This window comes from Coregonus clupeaformis, unplaced genomic scaffold (assembly GCF_020615455.1).
Source record: "Coregonus clupeaformis isolate EN_2021a unplaced genomic scaffold, ASM2061545v1 scaf1075, whole genome shotgun sequence".
Taxonomy (NCBI): Eukaryota; Metazoa; Chordata; class Actinopteri; order Salmoniformes; family Salmonidae; genus Coregonus; species Coregonus clupeaformis.
The window spans coordinates 128,679-145,018 of NW_025534529.1; the positions used below are offsets into that span (position 1 = coordinate 128,679).

At 46.2% G+C, this 16,340-nt stretch overlaps 1 protein-coding gene across 1 annotated transcript in view; it reads right to left on the reverse strand.

Annotated features, from left to right (window-relative positions):
* Nucleotides 1–16,340, reverse strand: part of LOC121559960 (regulating synaptic membrane exocytosis protein 2-like) — a 129,029-nt gene that overhangs the window by 97,180 nt on the left and 15,509 nt on the right.

Consider the following 16,340-nt stretch of genomic DNA (forward strand, 5'->3'; position numbering starts at 1 on the left):
CCCATAATGTGTAGTCCTGTTTAGCCCTGGATGCTCTTTGCGTCCAAACAGACCAGAGTCAATAGCAGCTACTACTACTACTACTTCTATTACTACTACTATTACTACTACTACTACTACTACTACTACTACTACTACTACTACTACTACTACTACTACTACTACTACTACTACTACTACATCTGCCTACAGCATCATGCTAATGTCATCAGCGCAGGCCGTAGAGCAACACAACACCACTCTGCTGTGGATGATCTGTACATTATCTCCCTCCCTGTAAATGTATCTGGAATACATGTTGTATAATAAGACATATATTTCTATGTATTTTCTTTCCGTATAGGATCTCTGACTGACTGGCTGTGGTAGTGGAATAGGTTTTCTTTGGTGATGTCTCTCTGTGCTCTCCTGCTGCTCCCAGCTCCCATATGAAACAGTCCCATGAGCTTACCTTTGCATTCAAACTGCTGTCCGACAGACGGACGGACCAACTGAGGGACGGACCGAGGCACGGACGGAAGGACAAATAGACACAGACAGACGGACATACATACATGCATACGTACAGGAAGTTCAGCTCTCTCATAGAATAGCCGGTATGATACAGTGGTAGTGAGCATTGTGCATTCACAGAGCATTGTGCATTCAGAGAGCATTGTGCATTCAGAGAGCATTGTCCAAAACCCAAGCTGCCAGTGCAGTATGGGAGCTAGGAGGATGGGATAGTGACGTCATTCAGAAGCAGACAATGATTCATCCACCAGCCTCTCAGCCTACCGTCTGAAATCTGAACTGCGTAGCGTAGTGATGTAAGTACTGGCATGGCATTGAACTGCATTCACACTGCTTAAGGAGCCTAATCTGCTGCTGGGCTGAGCCTGGTACAGCCAGTGAATCAAATCAAATCAACGGGTGTAGATACTTACTGTGAAATGCTTACTTACAAGCCCTTAACCAACAATGCAGTTTTAAGAAAAATAAGAGTTAAGAAAAAATATTTACTAAATAATCTACAGTAAAAAATAAAAGAGCAACAATAGAATAACAATAACTAGGCTATATAAAGGGGGTACCGGTACCGAGTCAATGTGCGGGGGTACAGGTTAGTCAAGGTAATATGTACATGTAGTAAAAAGGGCAATGCAAATAGTCTGGGTAGCCATTTGATTAGCTGTTCAGCAGTCTTATGGCTTGGGGGTAGAAGCTGTTAAGAAGCCTTTTGGACCTAGACTTGGCGCTCCGGTACCGCTTGCCGTGCGGTAGCAGAGAGAACAGTCTATGACTAGGGTGGCTGGAGACTTTGGCAATTTTTGGGGCCTTCCTCGGACACCGCCTGTTATAGAGGTCCTGGATGGCAGGAAGCTTGGCCCAAGTGATGTACTGGGCCATACGCACTACCCTCTGTAGCGCCTTGCGGTCGCAGGCCGAGCAGTTGCCATGCTAGGCGGTGTTGCAACCAGTCAGGATGCTCTCGATGGTACAGCTGTAGAACTTTATGAGGATCTGAGGAGCCATGCCAAATCTTTTCAGTCTCCTGAGGGGGAATAGGCGTTGTCGTGCTCTCTTCACGACTGTCGTGGTGTGTTTGGACCATGATAGTTTGTTGGTGTTGTGGACACTAAGGAACTTGAAACTCTCAACCTGCTCCACTACAGCCCCGTCGATGAGAATGGGGGTGTGCTCAGCCCTCCTTTTCCTGTAGTCCACGATCATCTCCTTTGTCTTGATCACGTTGAGGGAGAGGTTGTTGTCCTGGCACCACACTTCCAGGTCTCTGACCTCCTCCGTATAGGCTGTCTCATCGTTGTCGGTGATCAGGCCTACCACCGTTGTGTTGTAGGCAAACTTAATGATGGTGTTGGAGTCGTGCTTGGCCACGCAGTCATGGGTGAACAGGGAGTACAGGAGGGGACTAAGCTCGCACCCCTGAGGGGCCCCCGTGTTGAGGATCAGCGTGGCAGATGTGTTGTTGCCTACCCTTACCACCTGGGGGCGGCCTGCCAGTTGCAGAGGGATGTGTTTAGTCCCAGGGTCCTTAGCTTAGTGATGAGCTTTGAGGGCACTATGGTGTTGAACACTGAGCTGTAGTCAATTAACAGCATTCTCACGTAGGTGTTCCTTTTGTCCAGGTGGGAAAGGGCAGTGTTGAGTGCAATAGAGATTGCGTCATCTGTGGATCTGTTGGGGCGGTATGCAAATTGGAGTGGGTCTAGGGTTTCTGGGATGATGGTGTTGATGTGAGCCATGACCAGCCTTTCAAAGCACTTCATGGCTACAGACGTGAGTGCTACGGGTCGGTAGTCATTTAGGGAAGTTACCTTGGTGTTCTTGAGCACAGAGACTATGGTGGTCTGCTTGAAACATGTAGGTATTACAGACTTGGCCAGGAACAGGTTGAAAATGTCAGTGAAGACACTTGCCAGTTGGTCAGCACATGCTTTGAGTACACGTCCTGGTAATCCGTCTGGCCCTGCGGCCTTGTGAATATTGACCTGTTTAAAGGTCTTATTCACATCGGCTACGGCAAGCGTGATCACACAGTCGTCCGGAACAGCTGGTGCTCTCATGCATGCTTCAGTGTTGCTTGCCTCGAAGCGCGCGTAGAAGTCATTTAGCTCGTCTGGTAGGCTTGTGTCACTGGGCAGCTGGCGGCTGGGCTTCCCTTTGTAGTCCGTAATAGTTTGCAAGCCCTGCCACATCCGACGAGTGTCGGAGCCAGTGTAGTAGGATTCAATCTTAGTCCTGTATTTACGCTTTGCCTGTTTGATGGTTCGTCTGAGGGCATAGCGGGATTTCTTATAAGCGTCCGGGTTAGAGTCCCGCTCCTTGAAAGCGGCAGCTCTACCCTTTAGCTCAGTGCGGATGTTGCTTCTGGTTGGGGTATGTACGTACGGTCACTGTGGGGACAACGTCATCAATGTACTTATTGTTGAAGCCTGTGACTGATGTGGTATACTCCGCAAAACAGTCCTGTAGCTTAGCATCTGCGTCATCTGACCACTTCCGTATTGAGCGAGTCACTGGTACTTCCTGCTTTAGTTTTTGCTTGTAAGCAGGAATCAGGAGGATAGAATTATGGTCAGATTTGCCAAATGGAGGGCGAGGGAGAGCTTTGTATGCGTCTCTGTGTGTGGAGTAAAGGTGGTCTAGAGTTTCCTCTTGTTGCACATGTAACATGCTGGTAGAATTAGGTAAAACGGATTTAAGTGTCCCTGCATTAAAGTCCCCGGCCACTAGGAGTGCCGCCTCTGGATGAGCATTTTCTTGTTTGCTTATGGCTTTATACAGCTCGTTGAGTGCGGTCATAGAATCATTGCCAGTGCCTGGCTATGAGAACAAGGCTTTTCCCTGTCCTGTTTCGTTCTGTGTGTTGTGTACTAACATAGGTCTACAGATGTTCTAGAATGGTCTAGAATGTTTAGATAGAACATTAGATTGATTGTTCAGAGGATAACATGTTAAATGTGGTGCTCTTTAACATGGTGATGCATGTGACTGGTATATAGGTTGTGTGTGAGTGTGTGTGTGCGTGTATGTGTGTATGTATGCGTGTGTGTGTGTGGTGATGATTAAGTGTTTTCTGGGGCTCCAGCAGGACGCCCTCTGCGGTGACAAATCATTAACATTTGATGCAGTTTATCATAAAAACGGGGTTATCAGACATACATTATTGGGAGCATCTGCAAAACACAGCCTCTGACTGATTTACAGTGAGAGGAGGGAAGAGGGGAGAGGAGGTGTGTGTGTGCTGTTCCCAGAGCTATAAGCTCCCATTTCTCTCTCTCATCGTTCTCACGACCTGATCAACCCATAAACCACCCGGAAGATACTGTGTAGAACCTTTTTACACATCAAAGCTGGGAGTACAACGTCAAAGATGGGAGTGCTGTAGATGCTGCTCTGTTTACATGAACAAAATATTGTATGTTACCATCTCAGTCCTGTGTTTGTTTTTGTAATGTCTTTTCACATTTACACAATGCCACAAACTATCCTGATCTGCCCTGAAGGGGACAATAGCAATAACGCATTGATCTTTGCAACAAGGACATAGCATAACAAAGGCGCTATAGTTTAGTTTCACCAAAGATTCATAAGGTGTTATTAGATTACAGAATTAGAGAAGGCAGGCTGTTTTCACTGTTTCCTCGGGCTATGCTGATATTCTATTAAAAACGAAAGGAATGCCACAACAGGAAAGATCAATAAGAGAAAGTCAATGAGAAAGCTTTCAGTGACTGATGTACCCTTCATGGTTACTGCTGGTTTCACACTCGCAATCACATACATATATAGGCACACAGACACATACTGACACGCACCAACACTGACACGCACCAACAAAGATCCACACACAGAGACACACACACACACACACCGAGACACACACACACAATTCCCTTCCTCAATAACTATGAGGGGTTTGGAGGTTTAAACCCCCTACATTATGTCAGAGCAGATATAAGTCTATGTTCATACTGCTATTAGTGCAGGGATAATAATCATCTCAACTGTACTAGAGAGCATCTCACCAATACCCTTTTCACACTGCTGAGGCCAGCCAAGAGGAGCTGTACTGGGCTGGCCAGTTTACTAGTGATGTGGGAAAAACCATACAGTTACATATCGCGATATTATTTTGGACAAAATTATATCGATACTTTGACTCCAAGTATCGATTTGTTAGGTAGCGTTAGCTAGCGCTAGTTGGCTGTACCTGCGCCAAAATGCCAGTATTTTTCATTCTCTAACTTGTTCTCCATTTTCTTTTAAAATAGTGAGTCAACATGTTTTCAGCACTTTTATTTCATTGACTGATCAAAACTTGTTTTTATTATGTCTCTCTCTTGTATAGTGAGTAATATATTTGGAACATCAAATCGCAATAAAATCACAGTATCGAATCGCAATGCATATAGAATAGTGAGAATAGCAATACATATCGTATCGGCACCTTACTATCGTGATAATATCGTATCGTGAGGTCCCTGGCAATTACCAGCCGTACTGGTTACGCATCCATCATAGTGTATACAAAGGACTATGTGAAAATAAAATATCCACATTAAAGTTAGGGTCGGCAAGATAATAAGAAAAGTCTCCAACAGTCCTAGTTGAGGCTGATAGCATTGAGGACTGATATACAACAACAGATCATAAAAATCTTACTGTATTCTACTGTCAGATCCAGGGATGCAGTTCATCTCAAAGCGCTTCCTCGCTGCTCCACGCAAACACATGGCCTTGGTCTCTCACTTTCAGTTATCAGCTCCAAAACATCCAAAACAATTCAGTTTCAGACCGAGACGCTTTACTGTTTGTTTTCAATCCTCTGTCCTTCTCAGAAACGTCCTTGTGTTATTTCCCTACTATAGTGAGACTGAGCAAGATGGAGAGGGGCTATGCGTGGTCTTTGCACTCCGATTCCGACTGTGTGACGCACCAGCAGCAGCAGCAGCAGCACAGGATCAGGCTGTGGTAGTACTGAAACATGTTAAATAAGAGAGTGAAAAGCAATCAAGGCGTAAACGCCAGCCTGCCCCCCGTGGGGATGGTGCCACCTCAACTTCACGGATAATGGAGAGAAGTTAAATGAAAACAAATGACTAGCACTGCGTAGCTAGAGATCTCCCTCTTAGAGCAAATTTTGTCCGCCTAATGACCACAATATATCGTTGGTGGGAGGGAATAGTCATTATTGAAATGAGATAAGTGAAAGACAGGCTGAGTGTTCATGTCTCAACAAAGAGGAATCAGAGACAGACAACCACTCTGGGAAGAGATGGAAAGAAAACACTACTCAGAGAGTCCATTTAGAGCCCATGCATCGTCACAGTGACTAGCTCCAAGACTGAGTCAGCCGCCCGCCCGCCTGCCGCCTGTCTGGAGGCCCCCAAGGCTAACACCCACCCAGCCAATCCTTAGTAGTGTTACTACAAGTCTAACACCCACCCAGCCAATCCTTAGTGGTGTTACTACAAGTCTAACACCCACCCAGCCAATCCTTAGTGGTGTTACTACAAGTCTAACACCCACCCAGCCAATCCCCAGTGGTGTTACTACAAGGTTAACACACACCCAGCCACTCCCCTAACTACAGTACAATCCAAAACTGCAAGAATCAAGATTTCGCAGCAACAAAAATAGAGACTTGTGGCCCCTCAAAACGCCGTAACGCAAATGATCCAAAATGACATCCGTCCAGAATTAGTGGCTTTAGTTTAGAGACAGCTCCCTTTCGTCCTCTCTCTCTGCCCAATGCTACCGTCCTGGGCACACTGCCGGACAGGGGCGATGGGCACAGCTTACAGCATGACCTGCTGCTGCAAAGGCTGCTGGGATGGGAACCGTGGAGGGATGGAGGCCGGGGAGTTATGGTTTAATACCTTGGTGTGTGCATGCGTATGTGTGTGTGCCTGGAGGTCGAGCAATGGCGTCCTCTCCAGGAGAGGATCACAGTACTGGATGTAAGCTCCTCTCCTCTCCTCAGCTGATTACTGGCTGCCAGTCAGTTATCACCCAATGAAACCCAGGCAGGCAGGCAGCGTACCCTGTAGATCAGACAGACCTATAATCCCATTCAACAGAGTTGCGCTCTGACCAAAATGATCCTCCTGAAACTGAACAAATTATGTCTGTCCCAAATGGTACCCTTATCCCCTATGTAGTGCACTACTTTTGACCAGGGCCCAAAAGTAGTTCTCTATATAGGGAACAGGTTGCCATTTGGGAGGCATCCTATGTATGTTTTCTCCCTCCCCAAAGGGATTTCAGGGCATCAAATACGAGAGAGACAGAGAGAGAGAGAGAGAGAGATAATCTCTATCTATCTACCATTATTAGTGTGCATCACAAAATGGATCAAATAGTTTTTCTGAAGCTGCGCCACCATGATGACGTAGCTTTATCCAATGACCTGTTTTAGCTGTGCCCTTCTGTGGTAGTGGTGTGAGGAAGGATGGTGGATGGGTGCGGTAGTACGGGACATGGGTGCATGGGACTCTGCATGGGACTCTGATTTCCAGTAACTCCTCTGTGGGCCTGTTAAACTGGGTGAGTGAGGACACACAGAGGGAGGAAACAGCAGAACTCTTACTGAAGAGCTGGTCTTTAAAAGGAGTGTTGTGCCAACCAGCCCAGCACATCTCCCACACCCAGCCCCCAGTAAACCCCTGGCCTGCACTGTCTCTGTCTCTCCCTCAACAACATCTGGGCTGTGTCCCAAATGACACCACAATGTACTACATAGGGAAAGCAGTGCACTATATAGGGAATAGAGTGCCACTTGGGACACATCCATGCAGTGTTAACATATGCAAACCAGAGGGAGACCTGAGACTGTCTCTCAACAGGATGGCATGGATTGTTCTAATGTGACATTCAATAACATTGTAATTGTAAACCTACACAGACCTCTCACACACACAGTGGTGGGACAGCTGGCAACGTTCAGAACATTCTGAATGGAACAGAGCAGACAGGATGTCCCGTAACACCACATTCATCACAGCCTGCACAACACACACACCATACAAACACACACACATGCACACCACACACACACACACACACACACCTCTAATTGACCATGGTAGCAGGGCCGCTGCAGGCCTGTGTGTTTATGCCATGTTTACATCATACTCCTGACTTGAAAGCTAAACAGACGCCACACTGCCAAATATTTCTCCTGTTAAGCAGCTAGCGCCTCTGCCAAGCTATGTAGGCCGAGCCCAACAGAGAAAAGCATTAAGATGATACTCTAGTCTATGCTACTGCTTCTCCCTGAAGAGAAAATGCTATTTTAAGTATCTAACTAAGTGTCTGTACATCGTTCAAATTTCAAAACCAGCATCTAGACACAAACCACTGCTGGAATTGATAAAACAAACATCTATCTGTCTGCCAAACTGTCTGTCTGTTCACTGGGGTTTTCTAGGAGCGGCACTCGGAGCACACACACACACACACAGTCACACACACACAGCAAAGCACGGCAGTCTCACGGCTGACTGAAAGTAATCAACACCAGAGGCACACCAATTAACATTTTTGGCAAGTCAAATAAATACATGCGTTTGCTGCTCGTCTGTGACCGGACTTCACCACATGTGAAGTAACTAATCCTTCAAACAAAAACAGGCCAACACCCAACACTGCTATGGCACTTGAATATAATGTAAACACATTTGGGTTTACTCTCTACAGGCATTGAAGAGAAATAAGTACAGTACAGTGCAGTACATTGCAGTACAGTGCAATACCGTGCAGTACAGTACAGTGCAGTACAGTGCAGTACACATACGGCATAACAATAAATAGCAAGCCTCTTTGTTTGTTAAGCGCTGAGGTCAGCTCTGGGCCAGGGTCTTCTCTTTTATAATGATTTAATCATTTGAGCTCTATTTCCAAGTTCTACTTCCTAGTCTACTGCTGCTACTGCATGTTGAATACTTGACAACCATTGTTCATCTCCATATGCCAGGCCCTGTACAGAGCATATTGTGACATGTGTCAAGCTATTCATAACAGAGCCCATTTTCATTGTAACTCCAGAGTACTGTTTTCTTTCAATGGTAGAAAATGTATTTCCATGCAGACAGATCCACAGCCTCCCCACCATCTTCTCTCTCTCGCTCTCTCTCGCACTCTTTGATTCTCTCTCTCTCTCTCTCTCTCTCTCGCACTCTTTGACTCTCTCTCTCTCGCACTCTTTGACTCTCTCTCTCTCTCTCTCTCTCTCTCTCTCTCTCTCTCTCTCTTTTTTTTTTTTTTCTCTCTCTCTCTCTCTCTCTCTCTCTCTCTCTCTCTCTCTCTCTTTCTGTCACGCACACGCACACGCACACACACACATTTCTTTCTGGTTCTGCTAAGTATGCATTTTTCATTCCAGTGAGCAAGCTGCATTTGAAATCAAAGGGAACACGGGGCAGCTGTCTAGCTCCATAGAAAGTGAGGAGGTAATGAAAAAGCAGTGGTGAGTCAGAGGATGGTTTAATAATCCCTGCTGCCCAAAATAACATCTCAGGGATGGGGCTGGAAAGAGAGAGGCTGGGGGTAATTGGGGGAGAGAGGCTGGGGCTGGATGTAGGGATGGGCCTGAGGATGGAGGTGGGGTATGGCAGAGAGGGTGGTGATGGGGCTGAAGGATGGGGGTGAAGGTGGGGTAGGGAGAGGATGGGGCTGGGGCTGTGGTAGGGAGAGAGAGAGAGGCTGGGGCATGATGTAGGGATGGGGCTGGGGTTTGGGAGGGAAGCTGGAGGTACGGCTGAAGCTAGGATGTAGGGCTGGATATAGGGATGGGGCTGAAGCTAGAATGTAGCACTGGGGCTGAGGCTGGAGTATTGGGTAGGGGTATAGGGGTGGGGTATAGGGCTGGGGCTGGAGCTGGAGCTGGAGCTGGGTCTGGGGTATAAGGCTGGAGCTGGGGTTGAGGCTTGAGTATAGGGCTGGGGCTGGTGTATAGGTGCTGGGGCTCCTTTTCACAGGGGCTGCACTGCACACATACAACACCTACCCCTACTACCAACCCCTGTGGGTCACATTATCAACAGACAAGGCTGCAGCCAGGCAGCACAACAGGGCAAACAGCCAACCTCTGTCTATGTCCCACCCACTCCACTGATGTCCCGATAGAGGAGGGGGAGAACAGGTCCCTTTACGGGTGAATGGTATGCCATTATTCATATTTTAATCATCATTGATAAACGATGATGATGACGTTCAAAACAAGCAGCAGGTTCAAGGATGGGCTGCCAGCTTCCCCCGCATACATTCTCTCTCACTAGCCTCTCTCACAACATTTCAATAGAGGCACTACATACAGTACAGTACAGTAACCAGGTTATCTCACGAATCCTGAGGTGTTAGCCATTCCGGTCTACTTCCACAGCAAACCAGTCCATCAAGCCAATGGAAAGCTTCCACAAGGTCATGTGACTCATCTCCTTCTTATACACACACCAATGGCAGCTCAGCAAGTACCAAGGTCCCTCGCTTCCAACAAAGCACCCAGGCAACAGCCACACACACTACACAGCATACACACCCTGTTTAGCAACGCACAGTTAACGTACAGCTTGAAGGTTCCATAAATAAATAATACGTTTCTTTATTTACCAGGCCCTCCACTGCCCTTTGGAGAGCACACTCAGAATACCACTACTGAAAATAAATGAATAAAACGTCACCACTGCATCTAGTCCATATTCCAGTGGAGAACAGGCAGTCCAGGAGAACCAACTACTATGAGAACCAGGAAAATCAACTAGTATTAGAACCAGGAGAATCAACTAGTATGAGAACCAGCTGAATCAATTGGTATAGGAACCAGGAGATCCAGCTAGTATGAGAACCAGCCAGATCAATTGGTAAGAGAACCAGGAGAATCAACTAGTATGAGAACCAGGAGAATCTACATTTACATTTACATTTTAGTCATTTAGCAGACGCTCTTATCCAGAGCGACTTACAGGAGCAATTAGGGTTAAGTGCCTTGCTCAAGGGCACATTTACGTCATTTAGCAGACGCTCTTATCCAGAGCGACTACAAATTGGTGCATTCACCCTATAGCCAGTGGGATAACCACTTTACAATTATTATTATTTTATTTTTATTTTTTCTTATTTTTTATTTTTTTTTGGGGGGGTAGAAGGATTACTTTATCCTATCCCAGGTGTTCCTTAAAGAGGTGGGGTTTCAAATGTCTCCGGAAGGTGGTGAGTGACTCCGCTGTCCTGGCGTCGTGAGGGAGCTTGTTCCACCATTGGGGTGCCAGAGCAGCGAACAGTTTTGACTGGGCTGAGCGGGAACTATGCTTCCGCAGAGGAAGGGAGCCAGCAGGCCAGAGGTGGATGAACGCAATGCCCTCGTTTGGGTGTAGGGACTGATCAGAGCCTGAAGGTACGGAGGTGCCGTTCCCCTCACTGCTCCATAGGCAAGCACCATGGTCTTGTAACGGATGCGAGCTTCAACTGGAAGCCAGTGGAGTGTGTGGAGGAGGGGGTGACGTGAGAGAACTTGGGAAGGTTGAACACCAGACGGGCTGCGGCATTCTGGATGAGTTGTAGGGGGTTTAATGGCACAGGCAGGAGCCCAGCCAACAGCGAGTTGCAGTAATCCAGACGGGAGATGACAAGTGCCTGGATTAGGACCTGTGCCGCTTCCTGTGTAAGGCAGGGTCGTACTCTCCGAATGTTGTAGAGCATGAACCTGCAGGATCGGGTCACCGCCTTGATGTTAGCGGAGAACGACAGGGTGTTGTCCAGGGTCACGCCAAGGCTCTTCGCACTCTGGGAGGAGGACACAACGGAGTTGTCAACCGTGATGGCGAGATCATGGAACGGGCAGTCCTTCCCCGGGAGGAAGAGCAGCTCCGTCTTGCCAGGGTTCAGCTTGAGGTGGTGATCCGTCATCCATACTGATATGTCGGCCAGACATGCAGAGATGCGATTCGCCATCACTAGAGTAAGAACCAGCTGAATCAATTGGTATGAGAACCAGGAGAACCAGCTAGTATGAGAACCAGGAGAATAAATTGGAATGAGAACCAGGAGAACCAACTAGTATGAAAACCAGGAGAATCAACTAGTATGAGAACCAGGAGAATCAACTAGTATGATAACCAGGTGAATTAGCTAGTATAAGAACCAGGATAATCAACTAGTTCAAGAACCAGAAAAATCAACTATTATTAGAACCAGGAGAATCAGCTAGTATGAAAACCATGAGAATCAACTAGTATGACAACCAGGAGAACCAGCTAGAATGAGAAGCAGCCCTACAAGGTCATTGGTAACTAGCTAGTGCTGTGTAGTCAGTAGAGATTAGAACACACTAATGCTTCAATGGATTTTTCCAGCTTTGGAAAATCAAGAACTTAAATAAGGAAATGTTTGTTCTGATTGGTCCCGATTGGTTTGGTTTGTTAGGATAAAGTATAGGGCCAGATACCTCCAAGCTGTCTCACCCTTACCTCATTACCATGAGATACAGTATGTTACAAACCCTATCTCTCTGGCTGTGGGACAGAGAACCTTCTAGAACCTTGTGATCTGATGAGCCCTCTAGAACCTCGAACCTTATGTGATCTGATCTGATGAGCCCTCTAGAACCTTATGTGATCTGATATATGAGCCTTCTAGAACCTTCTAGAACATAAGCTCTTCAGTATGGCGAAGACCTTTAGTAAACAAACCATGCTCATGTAGGTACCCATATTCTACAGGAGACTGTGTGAGTAGTAACTAACAACTCACATTGAGGAAAAATAAACAGCAATTATGCAACAAAGAAAAAACATATGAGTTCAGCGTTTTCAATTTAAATGTAGCCTTGTTCCACACCAGTAAGCATTGCATACTGCCTCGGGCACAGTTCAAGATAACCACTACAGGATCTATTTTTAACAGCCATCAATAAAAAATAAAATAAAGTATTCTAGTAAGAGTGACTGGGGTGTGTGCTTTCCATGCTTTTCCAAAGGTGTATTGGAGGACAGTGTATTGTTCGGTCCTCCATTTGCCAGTTCAGACCACACATATTTTCATCAACAAGGCATGGTCAAGTATCTCTCAAAAAGCTGTTTCTTCATTTCACACTATAAGAATTAACAAGATCTGCATGTCACAAATACAGAGGTAGTTGTATAGTGCTGGAGGCCAATGAAAGGAAGATTAAGAGTGTGTCCCAAATGGCACTGTACTCCCTATATAGTGCACTACTTTTCAAAAGTAGTCAAAAGTGGTGCACTATAAAGGGAATAGGGTGCCATTTGGGACACACACAAAGCACTCTCCAATTACATATAGAGGGCCAGGGAAGCTAAGGCCATCCATCCAGACCCACTGTGGCCAAGCCAACACAATTCATCTCTCTGAACGCATTATCAAATAAAAACATACAGTACTTACGATATCACTTACTGATTCCATCTTAACACTCACTATGCAAGCTGCAACAGCCTGAAGAAGGCAAACTATGGGCCCTGGTCAAATGTGGTGCACTAAATAGGGAATATGGTGCAATTTGGGATTCACACAGGGTGTAGGATCAGAGGGTGTGTGAGGTGAGGCCGGCCATACAGGAGAGGGGGTGAGGGAAGGTGGGGAGTTCCATCCACAGATATCCTATAAATCACTTCTGAATGTAAGTGTGGTATATTATATGTGAATTATATATGTGATTCTATATGTAGTTCCAGCCCTGTCACAGCTCCAGTAGTGGGCGGTTGGGCGGCCGTGGAAGTTTCTCCAAGGCTCTCCTGGAAGGCCACCAAGATGGCCCCTGCTGTATGGCCCCAGGGCAGGCAGCCATGCATGCATAAGGCCCATTCCGACCCTCACACTCTCTCTCTGTCTGTCTGAGAGCTGGTAGCTCCCACATGCTACAGATGGATATCACTCGTGGAAACATCGAACAACCTCAGCTGAGTACATATTTCGCCCGGTGCCAGAAAGCAAACAAATACACACTGATATGGCAGAGGCTGGGGTTTTCAAGTCATTGTCTGTAGGCCTACATCTACTGCAGCAATGACTTTGACTCCTCATGAGATCCAACTGCTATAATCTAATAAAGGTGAGGGACCTCCAGTCCCATTTCACATTCTAATGGACTGTTAAGTCACTATGTACCTGTGTGATCATCATGTCAAACATTTGGTCCTACTGTACACTCAAAGGCCATGATGACACACTGGATCCTGTGTCCAGCAGTCCATAAGCCTGTTCCCAGCACTGTTTGAGCTGTCTTGCCAAATCCTATGACAATGACTATAGTAGTTGGCAAAACAGCATAAACTGATCTGGGAACAGGCTAGCAGTCCACTGCCTGAATCGGTGAATCCTCCCTGCCTTTCCAAAGCCCTTCCAGTGCCCCACACTACAGAGTACACGGCAATAGCCTGTACATGACATGTTAATGGTAATTGTTTGGGACAGGGCCTCTGATACACGCTGGCTGGCAGCGATCTTAAAAGCCCTGGAAGAGAGAGGCTGGAGTTTGGAAATCGTTTTTATCTTTGACAACAGTTATCTTCAAATTCCAAAATACCCTTGAAATCTAGTTCCGCTGTAGTCACATAGACCAGTGGAGTGGTCTAGCGGAAGTAAGTTGAGTGTACAGTAGGTGACAAGAAGATTCTTTTTTTTTACTGACAAACAGAGAGGGGTGGATGAATAAATGGGGAGCTTGCCTGCATGGTAAAAAAATAAATATAAAAATTCAAAGTCTGCTTCCTTCCTTCCTCCCTCTCACACCACCACCCCCGGAGATCAAATCAACTGCTATCCTAAAACCTAATGAACAAGTAAACACACTGAATTCAATTAATATTATATGCAGCTTCATTAATGCTGGGCAGGCAACAGTCTCCAGAAATAACAGAGAGGGGAGGGGAGAGGAGGAGAGGTGGTGTTGCTCCCTCCATGTTTACTCAGCATAAGCCTGCCAGGAAGAGGATATTTTGCTAACTTTTCAGCTGCTCCTCTCACCCTCTTCCCTCTCCTCCGACACCCAGGCTCATTGAATCCTCTCACAGACCAGTTAATTTGCAACACAAAATGGAGAACGGAGTCTTAATGTACACGTGTGGGGGAGACAGAGACTGAAACAGAGACAGAGAGCCTACCACAGTGCATCAAGGTGCAATGATGGCAGAATATGGCAATAATTAGTCTCATTGAGCCTCCAAATCAATATCCTAGAAGAGGATTGCAGTGAGGCTAGGATTTTTATTTTACCTTTTTTTTTTACCTGGGAAGACATATTGAGACCATGGTCTCTTTTTCAAATGTGCCCTGCACAATACAACACAAATATACACATTATACACAATATACACATTATACACAAAATATACATATACATACAGTGCCTTTGGAAAGTATTCTGACCCCTTGACTTTTTCCAAATTTTGTTACATTACAGCCTTATTCTAAAATTAATTTTTAAAAAATAAAAAAATCCTCATCAATCTACACACAATACCACATAATGACAAAGCAAAAACAGGTTTTCAGAAATTTTTGCAAATGTTTTAAAAATAAGAAACGGAAATATCACATTTACATAAGTATTCAGACCCTTTACTCAGTACTTTGTTGAAGCACCTTTGGCAATGATTACAGCCTCGAGTCTTCTTGGGTATGACGCTACAAGCTTGGCACACCTGTATTTGGGGAGTTTCTCCCATTGTTCTCTGCAGATCCTCTCAAGCTCTCTCAGGTTGGATGGGGAGCGTCACTCCACAGCTATTTTCAGGTCTCTCCAGAGATGTTCGATCGGGTTTAAGTCCGGGCTCTGGCTGGGCCACTCAAGGACATTCAGAGACTTGACCCGAAGCCACTCCTGCATTGTCTTGGCTGTGTGATTAGGGTCATTGTCCTGTTGGAAGGTGAACCTTCGCCCCAGTCTGAAGTCCTGGGCGGTCTGGAGTAGGTTTTCATCAAGGATCTCTCTGTAGTTTGCTCCGTTCATCTTTCCCTCGATCCTGACTAGTCTCCCAGTCCCTGCCGCTGAAAAACATTGCCACAGCATGATGCTGCCACTACCATGCTTCACCATAGGGATGGTGCCAGATTTCCTCCAGACGTGACGCTTGGCATTCAGGCAAAAGAGTTCAATCTTGGTTTCATCAGACCAGAGAGTCTTGTTTCTCATGGTTTGAGAGTCCTTAAGGTGCCTTTTGGCAAACTCCAAGCGGGCTGTCATGTGCCTTTTACTGAGGAGTGGCTTCCGTCTGGCCACACTACCATAAAGGCCTGATTGGTGGAGTGCTGGAGAGATGGTTGTCCTTCTGGAAGGTTCTCCCATCTCCACAGAGGAACTCTGGAGCTCTGTCAGAGTGACCAAGGCCCGTCTCCCCCGATTGCTTAGTTTGGCCTGGCGGCCAGCTCTAGGAAGAGTCTTGGTGGTTCCAAACTTCTTCCATTTCAGAATGATGGAGGCCACTGTGTTCTAGGGGACCTTTAATGCTGAAGACATCTTCCCCAGATCTGTGCCTCGACACAATCATGTCTCGGAGCTCTACGGACAATTCCTTCGACCTCATGGCTTGGTTTTTGCTCTGACATGCACTGTCAACTGTGGGACCTTATATAGACAGATGTGTGCCTTTCCAAATCATGTCCAATTAATTGAGTTTACCACAGGTGGACTCCAATCAAGATGAAGTAACATCTCAAGGGTGATCAATGGAAACAGGATGCACCTGAGCACAATTTCGAGTCTCATAGCAAAGGGTCTGAATACGTATGTTAATAAGGTATTTCAGTATTATTCTTTTTCATTTTTTGCCAACATTTCTAAAAACCTGTTTTCGCTTTGTCATTATGGGGTATTG